We start from the raw sequence: 18,060 nt of genomic DNA, 5'->3' as shown, positions 1-18,060 counted from the left end.
TAATTTCTGGAAGGGCAGCACTGTCAATGATCATGCCGCCCACCAACAGCTGGAGCTGAATCCAGAATTGCTTCTTCCAGCTGTGCAGGAATTCATTCCACTGGCAAGTACTGGTCCATGGGAACAAATGATCCCCTAGCTCTGGGCTGCATGGCACCCAGGCAGCAGTGCAGATTTGAGGAACCCTTGTCACCTGGTATTGGCCTCCCAGTGCACTCATCCTTCTGCAAACAAGGGGCAAACAACACAGCTGGAGTGCTGTCCCCGGTAAATATACATACAGGTGACTTTTCCAAAGCAGTGCATCTTTTCCCAGTGAAATACATGACCTCTTCTTACCTGTGGAATTGTGATTGAAGACACCTGTGAGCCAGATCTGTGGGAGATTGCAAAGAAGCAAAGCTTTGGGATTTGGGCACACTTCTCTTGGTTTCTTTGCTCAGGCCTTTGGTGAGCACAGAACACACCTAGGTAGAAAACCTTTGACTAGACAGGATCTTTTGGATCCATTGTCCCTCAAACAGGTCTATGGTGGCCCTGTTGTAATGCCAAGTAACAAAGAGCAGCACAAATGACACAAAGAAAAGATGGCCAAAGAGGAAGAGGAGAGGCCCAATGAGGAAAGGATGTGGTGAGACACTGGCACATTGAGTGAGCTGCACTTCCATAATCTCTATGCTGGCAGGTCCTGGTCTCACATTCTCCTCTTGGTTTTTTCAATTTTGTTTATTTATTTACTTTTTTTCATCATCAAAATGAAATACATAAAATAAAAACATGTCATCAAAACTTAAAGACAGAATCAAAACACATTAATTCAAAACTACATCTAAAGATCAGAACATATGTACATCTTAACTATGAAGCCTAACACATCAATCCTATTCTTCAAACACTCTCCATACAGGCGGCAGCTTCTTCCTGAGCTTGGAGGACAGAGAGCTCTTCTGGACGGGAGGCAAGGACTTTGTGGGTGAGAGAACATCGGAAGTGTCCCGAGAAAACTTCTCGGTAAGATGGTAACCAGTCAGATCTGCAAAGTGGAGACACAAAGTTTAACAGAGGCCACAATGCAAACCTAAAGCATCTGAAGCTCCATATTTCATGGGACACATTTCCTGGAAATGTCTAAACAGCTGCACAGAGAAACATGCTCCTGCTGGCAGACACTGAGGATGCCAGGGCAAACCCTGAGCCACTTGCCCAGAGCTGGCACAGGCACAGCCCTGCCTCTGGGCTGCCCTGGGACAGCAGGGAGCCCAGAGCCCTGTGCTGTCCAGGAGTGGCTCAGCTGCACATGCACCCTCCTGCTCCTCTGCCTGCCCCACAGCTCAGCAGCCCTACAGCTCCAGGGGCACTGGCAGCAGCACAGCTCCTTGCAGGGGCGCATGCAGGGCACAGCTGTTCCCTGGCAATGTGCACAGCCTCTCTGGGCTGCCACAAGACCCTTCCTCCCAGCAGAGATTGGCCCAGCTTCCCCCTCACCTCTGTGTGAGGCTGAGCCATGATTGCCTTCACCCTGTCCTCAATCTGGAGCTGCTTCAGGCCCCCCATGCCATGAGTAGGAAGGGCAATGGAGAGAGCAGGGGCAGATGAACACCCTTCCTTAGGGTTTTGTCATTTTTGGCACAGCTCAAAAGGCAAATCCAGAGGTGTCCAACCCTGCACTTCCTCAGCTTTCTGGAGAACATCTCACCTTCACCAGCCCAGCATTCTGGAGAGGTTTTCCTGCACATGTGGAGGCTTGCTGGCAGCACATTCCTTCAGCTGGGTGCCCATCACCTTGCAGAGGGCAGAGGCGAGCTTGGTGGCCACGGTGCGGACGTTGGCGCTCCGCACAGGCAGCGCCTTGTTCTCCAGGCAGGACCAGAGCACGGGCAGGGTGTCACGCTGGACGACTTCAGGGCTCCTGGCATGAACCCCCTGCACAAGCACTGCCGGGACAGAGACACAGCTCCTTACCCACCAGCCTCACTGCAAACAAGGATCTGCCTCTGCTTCTGCTTCTTGCCAGCCTCTCTGGCCAAGAGCAGCAAAATAGCACCCAGAGCCCCTTGATCCAGAAATGGGCAAAGCAGCTGAGCATCCTGGAAACAGAACCACCAACCTCTCAGCACTAATTGCTCCAACCAGAGCCCTGTCCCTGTGGCAGACTTCCTACCTTTACTAAATTATTTCACAATCTCTGTATGAACAATGAATGAAATGTCCAATTGCCTTTGATTTCCATTAAGAAGTTGTCTAAACCCACACTGAAGATTTGGAAATGCACCATAGAGAGGAAATGGAGAGATTTCTAATAAAAGGGATGATTCCAATTTTTGTAACTTTGATGTCAAGTGCCAAATGTCTAATCTGGCTCTTCCCTGTGCTCAGTGGCACACAGCAAAGGGCAGGATTAGAACACACCTCAAAACTCCAGCCCACCAGAGATGGCTGCTGCCTGACAGCTGGATGAGAAACATCAGTGACCAGCTGGGGTCTTTGGCAGAATGCTTTTGGGGCTTCCTACAAAGAGCTGTTTCAAACCTCAGGGCGTCTTTGATAATTACTCAGACCTCATTGCTGTGGCATTTGAGCATCTCCACATTCTAATGCCATTTCCCCTCCCAATGGTAATGGCATTTTTTCTTATAATGTCCACTGAAATAGGGGCATAGAGAAAGAAAAATGCTACACAGGGGACTGAAATGTAACCAAAACATGAGTGTTTTCTCATATTGTCTCTGAAATCTCTCTGCCCATTTTCTGAACTGAACTATATCAAGCACAGACAAATATTTGCTACCAACAGGCTTCTTGCATGGCAGATTTTGCTGAGAGATCAAAACCTGAAATGCTCTGGAGACCATTCTTATTTTCTGATCAGACAAAATGTTATCTAGCAGCCATTTATTATTCTGTGGTGGAAGAGATTTCATTTTCTCTATGCTGTTAATCCATCAGCAGTCATCAACATTGAAAGAGCTCCTGCAAGTACCCAAAACCAATTCTGCTAAGCAGGAAAGGGTTATGGTACCCATTTAAAAATGGGAATTCATTTGAATTTAAATGCAATTAAAGACATCGGTGACTACTGAATGTGAGGAACAGCTGTCTGTTCCTACTAAATCTCGGAGAGAACATCTGCTTTTTCTAAAGTAGTCCTAATTTATGGTTTATTCCTTTATTTGAAAAAGAGATCAAAAGAACTGCTAAACTAAATGCCCTATTGCTGGAGATATACTTTATTCAAATGCTCTTTAAAGGACCTTTGACATTCCCAATTGCTGAACATGCCCTTTTGAGATTCCTAATGAAGACACAAAGTGTATTAAACCTTGCATTTAAAAATGTTGGCATAATTAGCAGTGGATTTAGCCTCAGTTAAGGCAAGGCTATCAATCATCTTCTCTGCTATATATTGAGATTATCCTTTTTCCATTCCTTGGCTCTTGCTGACATAGCAAGCTCCTCTGAGGAATCAATTATCAGCTGCATTTGTAGCATTTTGGACAGTGCTGACACAGGCAGACACTGTTTGCACACCCTGAAAGGCTCAGTCCAAGGCCACTCTGACAGCACAGGCAGGGAGCCTCAGCACTCTGCTTCTGTCCCTGTGCCCCAGAGGTGCCTTGCACTAAACCTGTGCCTCTGATACCTCTGTTGAGTTTTGGCCTAAGCTGTGACCCCCAGGCCCTGCACGGTTCAGCCTCAAAACTTTCCAAGAGAAAAAGAAGAATTCTGTGAGGACAAAACAAACTGATGCCCTGAGACAGCATTGGCCACCATTTCCCCTCAAAGATCACAGATGTTCCCGAGCTTCCCAGAGAGGAGCCAGCTGGGGCATTTTTCGCCCTCCCTTTGCTGGAGGTGGTTCTGAGATGCCCCAGTGAGAGCTCAGCCCCAGGCCGAGCGCTGCCCCCATCTCAGGTGCTGCCCAGATCTGCAGCAGCCAGGGAAAACCTGCCAAACCCACCTGCCTTGGCTATGGGGCAGCAGGGACACGCTCAGCACCTCCTGGTTTGGAGGAGCTGCTCTGCTGTCTGCTCACAGGCATTCCCTGTAAATGCTCCCTGGGAAGAGCTCTTGGCTCAGAAGGGGAGGCCATACCTGTGATACGCTCAGTGACATCCAGCAGGGCTTGGCCACTCAGGTGATTCCATTGGTAGCTGAACTCTTTCAGCAGTGACACTTTTATCTACAAGGGAAACACACATTTCTGCTCACTTTTCTCAGGTCACAGGAGCAAGGAGAGTGGGGAGGGAAAGGGCAGGGCCAACCCCATTTTATAAAATGAAGTACATTTCTGTAGATATTTGCATCCTTTTCTTCTTTCTTTCTAGCCTGCTTGGAAGGGTTTTAAATTCCAAAAGAAAAACTCTCCTTTAATATTTGTAAATCCAAACTTGTCTGCTGTAGCAGGAGCTGTGTTAAAACATTTCACATCAGGGACCTCAAGAGTTCAGTCACATGGAAGCAGTGAAAAGGTTTTGCATCCCAGAGCAAAAAGGAAGAGCCCCATACTTGGGACACAGAAAGGCACTGAGTCAGGCAGTTCCTGAGTTCACAAAGCAGCTGGGGAGGAGAAAGTGGAAACTCCCCTTGAAGACCTGCCTCTTCAACACTCAATTTTTCAGGCATATTTCCCCAGTGCAGCATTCTCAGAGCTGACATAAATCTGCGTGGCAAAGGAATTTAGAGCAGCCCTTGCCTATGTAGTTAATTGCTGTGGCCATTTTGCCCCATGCAAAACCACATGTGGAACAAAGCATCATTGACAGCTGGGTTTATACCTGTTTGTTCTAAAGAAATGAACTTGGTGAATCATCAGTTCCCCTTTGAACATAGAAGACAAAGAAGAAAAGTGGAAAATAGGCAGCTAATGCCTCTCATGTGGAGCCTTGCAGGTGGCCGCCCTGCAGAAGCTCTGATGGGTCAGTGTCCCTTCATGCCAACAGCAAATCTGTTCATTTGGGAAGTCAGACGGGGCCCAAGCAAACTCCAAACCCTGTTTGTCACTGAACTGTAGCAGAGCTGTAGCCCAGGACTTGCTCTTCAGACAAGCAGCACAGAGCCAAGGGCTCCTGGGACTGTTGGGAAATGCTGATCCCATTCCAGCCTGTTGGGGATGGTGCATAAGGACTGCACCCGCACAGCCTCTGGTGGGTGTCAGCTGGAGTGTTCCACAGACAAGAGCAGCTGTCAAGGCACTCAGTGCTCTCTTGTGCAGGAGAGACAGAGACGAAGCTGAGGAGAGTCCCTGCCAGGGCTCAGCCTTACCCAAATGAGCAATGGATTCTTCCAGTGCTTTCACAGCTGCCCCAAAAACCCTGGGATCCTTTGAGTTCAGGTTCGTTGTCATTCCTTCCACCAAGCCAATGATCACCGGGTTTCAGCCAGCATGTCCAGCGCCCTCTGCTTCACTTTCTTGTGGCTGTCAGATATTCTCAGGACAAAATATTCAAAAATCTGTGAAGAGAACAAGCAACGTGAAAGCTGGATTCAAATGTCCTTGTTTGAAGAGTGGATGTAGCAGTCAGCAATGTCAAAGATGAAAGTGATCCTTTCTGTCAGGTCAGCACTCGCTTGCACAATTTCACTGTTTCCCTGGGGGCAACTCACTGGAATGGTGGCACAACCTCATCCTGGTTGAAAGATTTTCTTCTGTTTTAGGAGGTTTGGCTGGGGACAGAATAGTTCCTATGGTATTTCTCTCCATCTATAAATCATTGAATCAATTCCATTGATTAGTGCTAAAGAGTACCTTTGCTTTGAGTGGAAGCAGATGTTTACAATGCCTGGTTTTCTATACAGTTGCCTCAAGTACTGAGGGCAATTATGATTTTGCCAAAACTATGGCTGGAGGAGATCTAAGTTTTCTTTTGTTTGAGTTGTCTCAGAGCCAGTGTCTGGAGAAGTGCAGGGCTCTGATCAACTCTTCCAGGATCCAGACCATTTCTCTAAGTAACAGGTGGACTTCTGAAATGTAATGTGCTGTACAGCTCTCATTAGAGCAGGTTCAGTCCCTTGACAGCCACATTATCAGGCACCTTTCCCTGGAAAAAGGGAAAAAGCAGCTACTGGGAGGAGAAGGCAGAGATGAGTCCTTAGCTGTTTTCCTCCTTTTCCAAAGAGAAAGAAAGACCCCCCAAGAAGGGTGAGCACTGTCTTTACCAAGAGGAATAGGAACAAGGATGGGAATGAATAGCCAGAGCTGTGCCTGTGTAAGACAAGAGGGAGTATATAGAAGTATTCTTTGAAAAAAACAACTGAGTTTAAACCAACCGAGCCTGATACTTCTCTTCCCTATGCAAACCCATTTTTGGTCTAGAGAACACTTGCCATGCTTTCAGGGGCTGGATTCCCTTCACTTAACCCAACTGGGAGTAGGAGAGAGCAGCAGTTACACCAGCAGAAAATTCTGCCATCATCTGATGAACAGCATCAATAGGCACCTGCCAGACAAATACAGCTGAACTGAAATAACTTGTCCTGAAGCCCGGACCTGAATTACATTTGTCTGGGTGAGAAGGACCAGCGTGTCCCAAACAGCCAGGACAGAGTGCCAAGAAACACTGAATTAACTTTACTGCTACAGGCTTAAGAAAGGAACTAAAGGAAAGGAGCAGTGAAGATACCCTACATACTTGGGCAATGTTAGTGGAGATGAGCTGGGGGCTGTTTTTGCACAGGTCTTGGAGGAGTTCCACTCATTCCATCCTTGAGTGAAACCCCTTGGCTTCCAGGAGATGGTAAAGCTTCTGGAGCAGCTCCGTTTCTTCCACAGCTGGAGGTGATGTGACCTGGGCTTGTGCACGGGGTAGGAGGTGTCCCTCAGAGGTAGATTTCACCCTGGAAAATAAAACCAAATGAGGACCTGGTGGTGATAATTATTGTAGCATAGCATCCCCGTTGAGGAAATAATTAACATTGGCTCCATGATTCCAGAAGGCTGATCAATCGCTATGCTATGCTATGCTATGCTATGCTATTCTATACTGAAACTCATCACCCTTACAGACAGTCTGATACAGACAGACCAGATTGGTCAATTGAATCCAAAACACCATCACCAGTGGCCAATTAAGAAATTACCCTTTGGTCAACAAATCTCCATAACACATTCCACATGTTCACAACAACAGGCGCAGCAAGGGAAGATAAGAATTGTTTCTCATTCTTTTCTCTGATCCTCTCACAGCCTTCCCCAGGACAATGCCTGGGAAAGTTGTGCCTGCTGCTCTCTATGGAGAGAGCTGCAGCCACAGACAATACCTTCAAATAATTGTGAGCAAAACATCTTGAGCAGCTTTCCTAATTATGTGATTTCAAGCTGGAAAATCATGAAGGTCCGAAGAACAATGTGGACCTCCTGACAATCATTACAGGAGACAATCTGCAGGTAACAATCTTGCCAGTGCTCACTCAGGAAAACCAAGGATGAGATGCATCTGATCTATCTTCAGATGGCTGCCAGGGCACACAGGTCACATTGCTTTGTGGAGAAAGAGAGACACTACTGCCAAGTTTAAATGCCTCCTCATATGGGATGTGTGTGTCTTAGAATAAGGGAACTCATCACTCTGGAGAAGTGTCTCTGCAACCAGGCATGACAATCTGGAAAAGTAGCTCAGATGCATCTGAACAGATGAACAGGGCCAAATTTGAAGGATTCAGAAAATCAGTAAGAGAGATAAAAACAGAAACCAGACATCCCAGAACTACACTTACATTTCATTTGATTCCCTAGAGATCAGATGCACAGCTTAACAAACCCACTGGGAACAATTCTCCTGGATCAACCTGTCTCTTCCATGAGCACAGGAAGATGCCAGCTGTGCTACTGAGGCATGTGGTCACTTTCCTGCCACTGCTGAGCAGGACAGAGTTAAATAATTCCCCTCTGCTATCAGAGGAGAACAGGTACAAGCAGCTGAAGAGCTGCCATGAAGAGACAGCAAGGAGCAATTCCTGTCTTAAATGCTGATTGCAGCCCAGGGGGAAATAAACCAAACATGCTGTCCATCGAGCAAATTACATGAAGGACAGGAATATCAAGACAAAAAGTCCACATTCAGACACCCGTTGACTGAAGTTGTTCAGGAATTGTCTTGCTACTTACTACTCAAACTTGGTACTGTTTGAGGGTAAGAAAACCATGATTCAACCAGGCCAAACCACACGGATGAGAACTGCATCTTTGTGGAATGGCATCTTGCTTCCAGACTGAGATTTTTCATCAAAACACCCATCTGAAAATGACTCCACTCAGATGAAAAAAAGCCCTGTTTGAATTTACTTGTCCCAAGTCAGGCAGCAGAAACTTGGCCCTCTCCCAGCCTCTGCAACACTGCCCTTGCCACTGCACTGGATCGTCTGAGCTGCCGCCAATAGGTGTCTGTTTGTCTCTCCTTTTTTGTGGAAACCCCTCCAGAGAAGTTGTGTTCAGCACAATGCACAAGTAGGCATTTTTTATCCTAGAGCATTTGTAGGGAAAGGAAACAATCTGTGGCATTGGTCATCTCTGCCAGAAAGTTTTTCCTGAGGAAGAGGCATGTAAAGCTTGTCATGTGCTTTGTCACATCTGACAAAAGTGTTCAGCACCGTTTGCTAGCAGACAATGTGGCCTGGGGCTTCTTTGGGCCATCATTCCTCTCCTTCACTGGCTCCTTGACAGATGGGCCTTCAGCCTTCTGGTTTTCCATCCCCTACAAAGACATAGAGAAACCTCATCAATCTTTGGAATATAAAACAGGAAATTCCCTGTTGAAAACACAAGTTAGAACCAGGATCACTGCTACCAAGGCTTAGGGAAACATTTCCCAACTTACAGATGGAAACAGACCAGAGATTCAGTGATGCCAACTCTTTTTTTTCAATAGCCCAAGGCAGGTTATTGGTGCTACCAGACTGACAGCAATCTAAAATCCCAAATTCCTTAGTCTTGAGCAGAAATGGGAAAAATGCAAACTGGCAGGCAATGAGTGTTCGTGAAGGAAGCAGCAGAACAAACTGGACTCTTTGGAGGTTGGCCCAGTGTGTTGGAAGTTGATTTGGTTCAACACTCACTCTCCCTGTACCTGCATAAAGGCAGGTTCCTGTGGAGAAATGGCTACATGACAGAGGTCACACAGACATTCACTTGTTAGCCGACCAGGAGCTGGGAAAGTACCGAACACAGCTAGTTTGAGTTTTGCACCTGCAAGATAGCGTGTCCTTGGGCCTAGCTGGGTATGATAACAAGTAGACAGAGAGACGTGGGAAATAGGGAATGTAGGCCCAAAGGAATGAGGAAGAGTTGATGGTATAGTTTAACCAATAGATCACTTGGCTTACAGAATATTCATAAGCTTATTACTTGCTGTATAAGTGTCTGATGCTCTCTTCAATAAACGGAACTTGCTTATCACTCATATTGAGTGCCCGAGTCTCCCCTCACCGACAAATGGCTCATCCCCAACAAAGGCCTCATTCTGCAACAGGTAAGCAACAGAAAAAATTAAAAGCATATAGGAGCGAGTGTAGTCACCAGGACCTGGAGAAGAAAGAGCCCCAAAAGGCCAGACATGATGTAATATCATCCATAATAAGGGTAAAATATATGTTGCTATTCATCATGTATCCAAAGGATTATGGAATGGTTTGGGTTGGAAGGGACCTTTAAAGGTCATCTGGAATGACAGAGTACTGAAAGCAAGAGAAAAGTATCTTAAGTGCCAGGGAAAACTGTGTTGAAAGCAACCTAAGATTAGAGCCAAAACAGCAACACCTTATCTTTGAACTAAAGATTTATCAATCACTAATGCTGTCTGCCACTAAACCAGGGGCACACTAAACCAGAATCCTCCACTCCAGCTTTGCCATGCTGTGCTATCAGAGCTCTCCATGCTCCCCAGCTCCTGCAGAAACTGGACTTTGTGATGTGACCCCAGCATGGCAGCAGCCCAGTTGAAGCATCACCACTCCTACAAAATAAAGCAGTTTTTACCTGACTATCAAGCAACACTAAACTTCTCTGGGAAGCACTGGGTGCAGGAAAATCAGGGACAGAAAAGGGATGTGGCTGTGGAGCAGAGGGCTGGTAAAAATTCTCATTAGGTTGTTAACAGCTGGTTTCATTAGTCTGCCTACAGACAATCATAATTACTTAGTGGCTACTGCAGGGTGAAAAGCCATTTCAGTTTATTAATGTTCTCAGAGCTGCAAACCTGGCAGTGAAATTATTTTTAAAGTGGCTTGTAAAGTTTGTCTCTTCGCAAAGAACGTGTCAGGCTGATAGACCAGGCTGTGAAATTTATGCCCCAATAAAAGGGCGTTTGAATGCAGTTTAACGGCACCTGAAATGTTCTGCTCTGAGAAACTGTCCCCAAAGTCCAGGTGAACCTTTCTCCATTGGAACTCTTAGAAATTTGTAGAAGCTATAACTTTGGCATTAATTTTACAGGAGCATTTATAGCCCAAGGGTCAAGAGCAAAGCCATAAAATGCTGCTCAAGCTCTGGGCTTTCTCAAACCAGAGGTAAACTCGTATCCAAAGGTCTGTCTGGAGCCCAAATTTGCTCTAGTAGAATTCTGTTATAAAGCTTAGCCTGCAACAAAGGTAGACTTTTATCTCAGTTTAGTTAAATATTCCCCCTAAACCAACATAAATTATAATTTCCCCACTATAATACATGTTTTGTCCACTCCTAATTACTCTTTCTTCTTGCCCTAAGCACAATCCTTACTCATACAATACATTTTATGACTCTCATTAAATTTATTATTCTACAGACATATGTTAAAGTATACCTGAATGAGAGCTTTATCCAGTTCCTGCCAGAGCTAATGGAGAAGATATTTCAGTTTATTCAAAGCAGCTGTTATCTCAGAAAGAGGATAATGCTTAAATTATAATAAAAGTTCGGCCAGAAACAGTATTCCTTTGTTTTCCCCAACCATTCACTAAAAGCCCTCAGTCACTTAGGAACTTTTAAAATAATTTCTAGTATTCACTACATGGCCAATTACTAAAGGAGTTCTGACCCTGCAGTGCAGTTAATGACCATCTCTGACATATTTCTTACATGTATTTTTTTTCCCAACATTTTCTTCAACAGCAGCTAACCAGGTGCCTTGCCCTTTTTATCTCCTGTTTAATTCATTTACTCTCATCCTCCATGGCACAGCACACGATGTTTCCACAGAACCAGCCTGCACCAGACACTATTTCACAACTCACCCATAAAATCCCAATCTTTCACACTTCCACCTCTTCATCTTCCCATCCAGGGAGGGCAGTCCAGGTCAGCCAGATGCAAACGAGGTGTTTGAAGCTGAGGTGTGATGAGGCAGTGATTGCTTGATGAGCACAGGAGGAGGAAAGATCTTGGCTGTGCCTTGGTTCTTAAATCATCCTCAGTTGTGCAGGAAAATTAAGGACAGAGCAGTGATGCTCCTCTGACCAGCTTCCTCATGGCATTGTTCCTGTCACAAAGTCAAAGACAGGCAGGTCACACACATTCTCTTTCTCTGACTCCTGCTGGGATGACACCATTGAAAAATAGAAAAAATTTATAATTATCAGGGGTTTTCATAGTGTGAACTCAGGATTTCCCACACTCTGGCAAAGGGGGAATGTTCATTAGGCAAAGGATATGAGAAGGAGCTTCAAATTGTCAAAATCCCAGTAAAAATATTTTTTCCTATGGAACCCTTCACCAAAGCTGGTCACACTTCAGGCCCTTTGTGCACCCATTTCCTGATGTGCATCTCCCAGTGGGGTGTTCCCACTGCTCCAGGGACCCCACACAAACCTTACAGCTCCCCGCAAACACACCCCCAGGAGCTGCACCCTTCCCTCCAAACCTGGGTACCTGCATCAGCCACCTCTGTGCTGAGCTGAGCCTGTTTCTTCCCAAAAGAAGGTGCTCAGTTTATCCTTGAAAAGATTGACAACAGCATTCTTGTCTTCTTCAAAAGAACCATTATTTCACAGCTGTAATCTCCACACTGAGACTTTATTCCCTTAAAGTGTCCAAGTACACAGGCAGCATCAAGGAAGGCACTGAAGTGAGTCAAGTTTAACCCCAAAGAGCTCTCAGCTCCCTGTGAAAGCTGAGAGAAGCAGTAGAGAAAGAATGAATGCTCCTGTAATGGCATCTAACAGCCACAGGGCAAGGGAGAAGTTGGGTTTAGAGAATGAAGAAAAAGCACTAAGTAATAAAAGGTGAGAAAAATCCATCACTCGAACAGGTAAATGAAGGTAAACCACTTGAAGAGACAGACTTAAGATGGAAGAAAAACCCCACAATTAATAGTGTTCATGACACCCAGAGGCAAAACAAGCCCAGGGGACCAGGAAAGAGGTAAGCCTGTGATCCGAGGAACAGCAGAAATGAAGTGAGAGCTCTGGAGGGAACAAAAGAAAGAGGCACTCTGAAGAAAGGAAGAAATGCCTCCCCACAAGGTGTTTGTTTTGGTTTTTTTAAATCAAGAGTCTCTTATATGATGTGGTAGAAAATACAGAAAAATAAAGGTCAGGAGAAGCATGGTTGATTGGGAACATTCCTGCATAGCAGACAAGATATGTCCTTGTGCAAATTATTCCATGCAGCACTCACATATTTAATTGCTGCTTTTCCTCTTCCTGGGGAAGCAAAGTTGCTTTATTTACTCCAAGCAATATTTTCTCCCTCCTCCCTGGCCAAGAACAAGCTCCCACCTTGGCAAGGGCTCGCTGGTTTACTTAATGCTCATCACAGCCATGCTAAGGAGAGTGGAGCAGGTTAATTTATCACTTGTTACAATGATTAACTTGCCCAGCTGCCAGGTCCAAGAGCCCCAGAGTGCCTCAGGTTATACAGGATCACAGAAGGAAAAGCTCCATTGCATTAAGCTGCTGCCACACTGGCCCTCTCTGCCTGTCAAACACACTCAGCTGCTCTTGCACTGCCCTCTGAAAATCCCCCATAAAATACAAGTGAAAATCCCTCGTCACCTGTGAGAAAGCACAGCTGGGTTCTGCTCAGGGCATTTCAAACTATGTGGGGTATTTGTGAGCTCCCCTTGCAAGGGCAGCATCTCAGGAAAACCAAAAGTTTCTTTTCATGGACTCACCATGTTCAGGACACTGCCCCTAGACCAGGTTGTTCCAAGCCCCATCCAACCTGGCCTTGAGCACTGCCAAGGGTGACACAAGCACAGCTTCTCTGGAACCTGTTCTGCTCCTCCCAGATCTAAAATCATACCCAACTCAGCAGCCTCAGACATAGATTTGTATTAAATATCTACATTTTCTAGGAAAGAAATATGGCAAACCTTGTTTGCATCCAACTTTGCAAAATCAACACAAGCTCTTCAGAAAGGGCTGCCGCCCACTTTTCTTATTTTTCCCATTTGGTGGAACATTTTCATTCTGCTGTTGTTTGGAGCAATATTTTAATATATATGGCTGAGCTGCTTAAAATAGTACAGCAAGATACTTGTGTGAGGGGTGGAAAACTGAGCTCTCTCACATCCAGTGTTTCTGTTGTTGGAAGTTTTAAATCCCACCTCTCTGGTGGGATGAAATAGGTACTACTAATCCAATTTCTAAAGTATCATGCATCAAGCTGACACTATTTTAAGACTTTAAAAACCCCAGCCAATTTAAACAAACCTCTGCTCCTTTCCATTTTCTCTGTTCCACAGTTTATGACAGAAGACGGGAGAGAAAGATTGTTTTGGGAACTATGTTTTCAGCACTCTAAAAATAATATAAAAACTGCTCTGCCACACTCTCAGCTGTTACAGCCCCAAAAAGCACAGGCTGTCTTTGCTCTCAGAGTCACAATTGTGGTGGGATTTCTACCACACCAGAGGACAATCAATTTTTTGTTTTCTCCTGGAAATAACTACAGCACTTCTGGGTAGCAAGGCAAACATGAGCCTCTTTTAATGGCCCTTGAAACTGGCCATGTGAAATAAGGGACACAAAGCCAAAGATCAGCTGAATCTGTGATGTCTGAATGGGTCTCCACATTCTTCCCAGGAAGATGAACGGCAATCACTGTTCTGCCAGGGAAACTGCATCTGCTGGGAATGGGGTGTAGAAAATGTGCTTTCTGCTCCTCTCAGAGCCAAAATTCCTACACATTTCTTGTAAGTCCCTCTTAGAAAGGGACCATGTTCAGCTGAGTGACAGTGAAGCAAAATGGCAATCCAGGAATAAATGTTCCTGTGCACAACATCCTCCATTCACATGGATGCTTCCTCACTGGCACACAGGAACAAGGAAGGAACAAAAATGCATCATTGTACATAAAGTCAGATGTGTTGAGGGATGAACAGATCTCACAGGGATATGGAAACCTCCCCTGAAAACCCAGTCCAGGGAGAGCCTGAGCTGTTTTGTGGTTCCAGGCATGAAGATGCTCAGGACCTTCCACAGATGCTCGGGATGGAGCCTGGATCTTGCTCTGGAAATGCCAGTGGCTCAGCTGAGAGCTGTGGGGATGATTTACACTGCACTGAGAGGGGCCACAGTCCTGCAAGGGTCTTTTATCAGGAGCAAACAGCAGCCTGGAGGGTGGGGAATGCTGGGTCTGAACCACTGCTCATCCTTCACCTTAATGTGGAGCTGCCCCCAAAGTTGCCATCTATCACTTTTTATTTTTCTCCTGTTGGGTATATTTTGGAGCAGCTGTTTTATGTGGCTTTTTATGGTGATCCTGTGGGAAGCAGCAATTTGCCTGCTGTGATATCCTCACAACTAACACTAACTCCTTATTCCCTTTGGTTTTATTTGGGGTTTTTTATCTGTTTGATTGGTTTGCGTGGGTTTGTTTATTTGGGTTTTTGTCTGTTTCGGTTTGAACTTTTTATTTGCTTTTTTATAAATGACCGGTAAAGTTGGCATAGCCAAACTCAAGAAAATGTAAACCAGGCTTGACTTTCCAGAAATTACTTTTGGCTGGGTTTAGCTGCACACCCAGGCTCAGGATCACCAGTATATTTGCAGGTTTTGCTCTGCATCATCAGCCTGCCCAGAATCTGCTTGGTGTTTCACAAATGGAGAAGACAGTGGACATTGTGCCAAGCTTCATTTCAAACAGAAAAACCATCAGCATGACAAAAAAGAAGAAAAAAATAAAATTGACCAGTTAGAACAGAACAAGTGTCCCACCATCTTCCCCTCCACTGTTATTAATTTTGTATATTTAGAGGCAAATCTGGGTCTAAAGCTTCCATCTCTCAGTTCCTGATGTAATTTCCTACCCTTCAGCTTTGACATCCCCTGATCTGACTGACTGCTGTCCAAGTGGGACTGGGGATGCTCAGCCTGAAAAGAGGAGACACTGGGAGGCTCCACTGTGGCTGTGCAGGACTGGGAGGGTCCCACAGGAAAGAAGGGGACAGAGTGTTCAACAGGGCCTGTGGTGACAGGGCAAGGGGGATGGCTTTCAACTGCAGGAGGCTGATTGAAGGTGGATCTAAGGAAGCTGCTGTTTTACACTGAGGGTGGTGAGGCACTGCCCAGGTTGGGCACAGAGGCTGTGCATGCCCCATCCTTGGGAACAGGGCTCCCCCAAGGTCTGGGGGAAGATTGCTCAGCTTGGAACAAGATGATCTTCAGGGTCCGTTTCAAGCCCAACCATTCAGGGATCCCCAGTGACCACTTCTGTTGACCCTGGAATCTTGGGATCTGTGTGATGTCACATCCCACGTTCCAACTGGAACTGCCACCCCCCAGCAAAGAGCACAACTCAACCACTGGCCCTTGTGTCAGCCCACCATTCAGTCTGCACCTGCTCACCCTCGTGATTGTTCTTGCCGCCCTTCTTGCCACCTGCCCTCTGCTACTCCCATCAGTCCTGAGAGCTCCCTGGTGCCTGCATTTTGTCACCCCTCACTTCAAGATGCTCACGTTTATCCTTTGTCTAATTTGTCAGCTGAGGGAGGTATGGTGCCATTCCATGGAGGTGGACACCTCCAGCTGCCCGAGTGGGCTGCAGCTCTGTGGGGATGGTGTGGGACAGGGACCCCACTCTGAGGTTTTGCCACCTCTGCAGGCTGTCATGGACAGAGTGGAGGAGATGGAGGTGGATGTCCTGAGTCCTACAGTAGAGGATGTGGAAATGGAGGAAGAGACTGGAGAAGAGATGGAGGTGGATACGGATATGGATGAAGAGATGGAGGTGGATGTGGATGAAGAGATGGAGGTGGATGTTTATGAGGAAGAGGAGGACATGGAAGTGGAAGTGGAAGAACACATTGAGGACATGGACGTTGATGTAAAAGATGAGGAAGAGGACATGATTTTGGGGTGAAGAACAATGCCAGCAGCAGGATAGGCACGTGATCCCCACAGGCAGAGTGGGTCCCCTGCTGCCAGACTGGAGCTAGGCTGGTCCCTGCTCAGGGACGTGGTACCTCGCGAACTGGAGTCTGGTGGCCACACACTGCCTGCCCTGTCCTCTCTTTGGGCCACTCAAGCTCCGTTCCAGACCCAGCCAAGCTCAGCTCTGCTGGCAGAGTCCTGCTTTGCCCACATGTGACAACCTGGGGACACATGAAAGAGCCGTCTGTGCCTGACTGCAGTAACCATGACACCTGCTTTTCTTCTACCCCTGATGAACATTCCAGACAGCGATGGCACCCTTTTGTACATAGTTCTACAGTTCTACATTGTTCTACAGTTTTTTCTATTTAGAATAGGATTTAGGACTTAAGACTTTAAGAATTTTTTGTCTTCTACAAATAGATTTAATATAGTTTAGTTAGATAGGTTCTTATGTATATATGTTCTATGGATTGTTGTTGTTGTTGCAAATGTTCTTACATTCTAAAATTGTTCTGTATTGTTGTTGATAAACAATTCTGTAATAAACAATTTTTTTTTTCACACCCCCGTTCTCTTACCATTTGCATTGGGCCCAGGCAGCATTTGCAAAGTTGTGGTTTCCACTTGCTCCAGGTTCTCAGGGCTGGAGGTCCCTGGGGGAGCTGGCACAGCCACCCCAGGAGTGGGGGCACCTGTGCACAGAGGGGTCCCACTGACAGAGGTCACCCCCTCCCTGCAGTTTCTCTGGACACACCTGGTAGCTGCAGGGGCAAATCCCAGCGTGCCCTGTCCCATGGGATCCCATGTTGGAGCAGGGCTGAGCCTGCCTGCTCCTGCAGAGCCTCAGCCACGGCTCTGCCCTTGGGAGCCCCAGGGCTAAGGAGGGTGCCCTGGGCTGTGGGGAACCCCTGTTCCTGAGCACCCTGAGGGGCTGGACCAGCCTGGAGGGAGCCCCAGCCCTACTTGGTCCCTTGGAAACCCTGTCTGTGCCCAGACTCTGGTACATGCACAACAGGAACTGATCCTCCTAGTTAAAGGTGTTAATTGGCACAAATTTATCCCTTGGACTTTCTAGTACAGTAAATGTCAGCACTTGTAATCCCTGTTCTGCACTCCCTGGTCAGGCACCAAAACATCTGAACCTGACAGAACATCATTAATTAGCACCAACCTGCAGAGAGCTATGGGGGAGAACCTACCCCCAACAGCCAGAGAAACACTTGACATTGATAGTCTGGGGCAGAGCTGAAACTAAAGCATTTTAATGCCAAGAGAGAAGATTTTTTTATTGAACGATAATGAAAGCTTTTGGTCTCCTCATCTGCCACAGATGTGTATTGCCAAGGTTTGCTTCTGAGTTATGACTGATTGTTATTAATCTGTTCAGAACTCTGCTGCTGTTCCTGGCTAAGGTGCAGAGATGATATTTCAGAGCCAGATGAGCTCAGCACAGCTTGTGCAACACACAGTTTCCACACCAGACATTCAGGCCATGCAAACTGATACTTTTTCATCTCTGTGCAAAGATGAGTGTTAGGACATCACTGACGTACCACACACTTCTCAGAGCTGTCCCTTTCATCCAGCTCTCCCCAGTCACTTCACAGACTTCACTCCAAGCAGTTTATCTCTGATAGAGTTCAGTGGCACATGGGATTTAATCCTGGTTTTTCTTCATCTTCTCCTGAGCTGTCTCCAGACACAGTGTGTGGGCACTGTCTGACAGCAGCAGCATTAACATGTCACCTCCCTGACACTGAGGTTCATGTCACAACT

This window comes from Melozone crissalis, unplaced genomic scaffold (assembly GCF_028551555.1).
Source record: "Melozone crissalis strain CALT ecotype California unplaced genomic scaffold, PUWL_Pcris_2 ptg000063l_1, whole genome shotgun sequence".
Taxonomy (NCBI): Eukaryota; Metazoa; Chordata; class Aves; order Passeriformes; family Passerellidae; genus Melozone; species Melozone crissalis.
The sequence above is the reverse complement of the archived record's forward strand: the minus strand, read 5'-3'. Positions refer to the sequence as shown.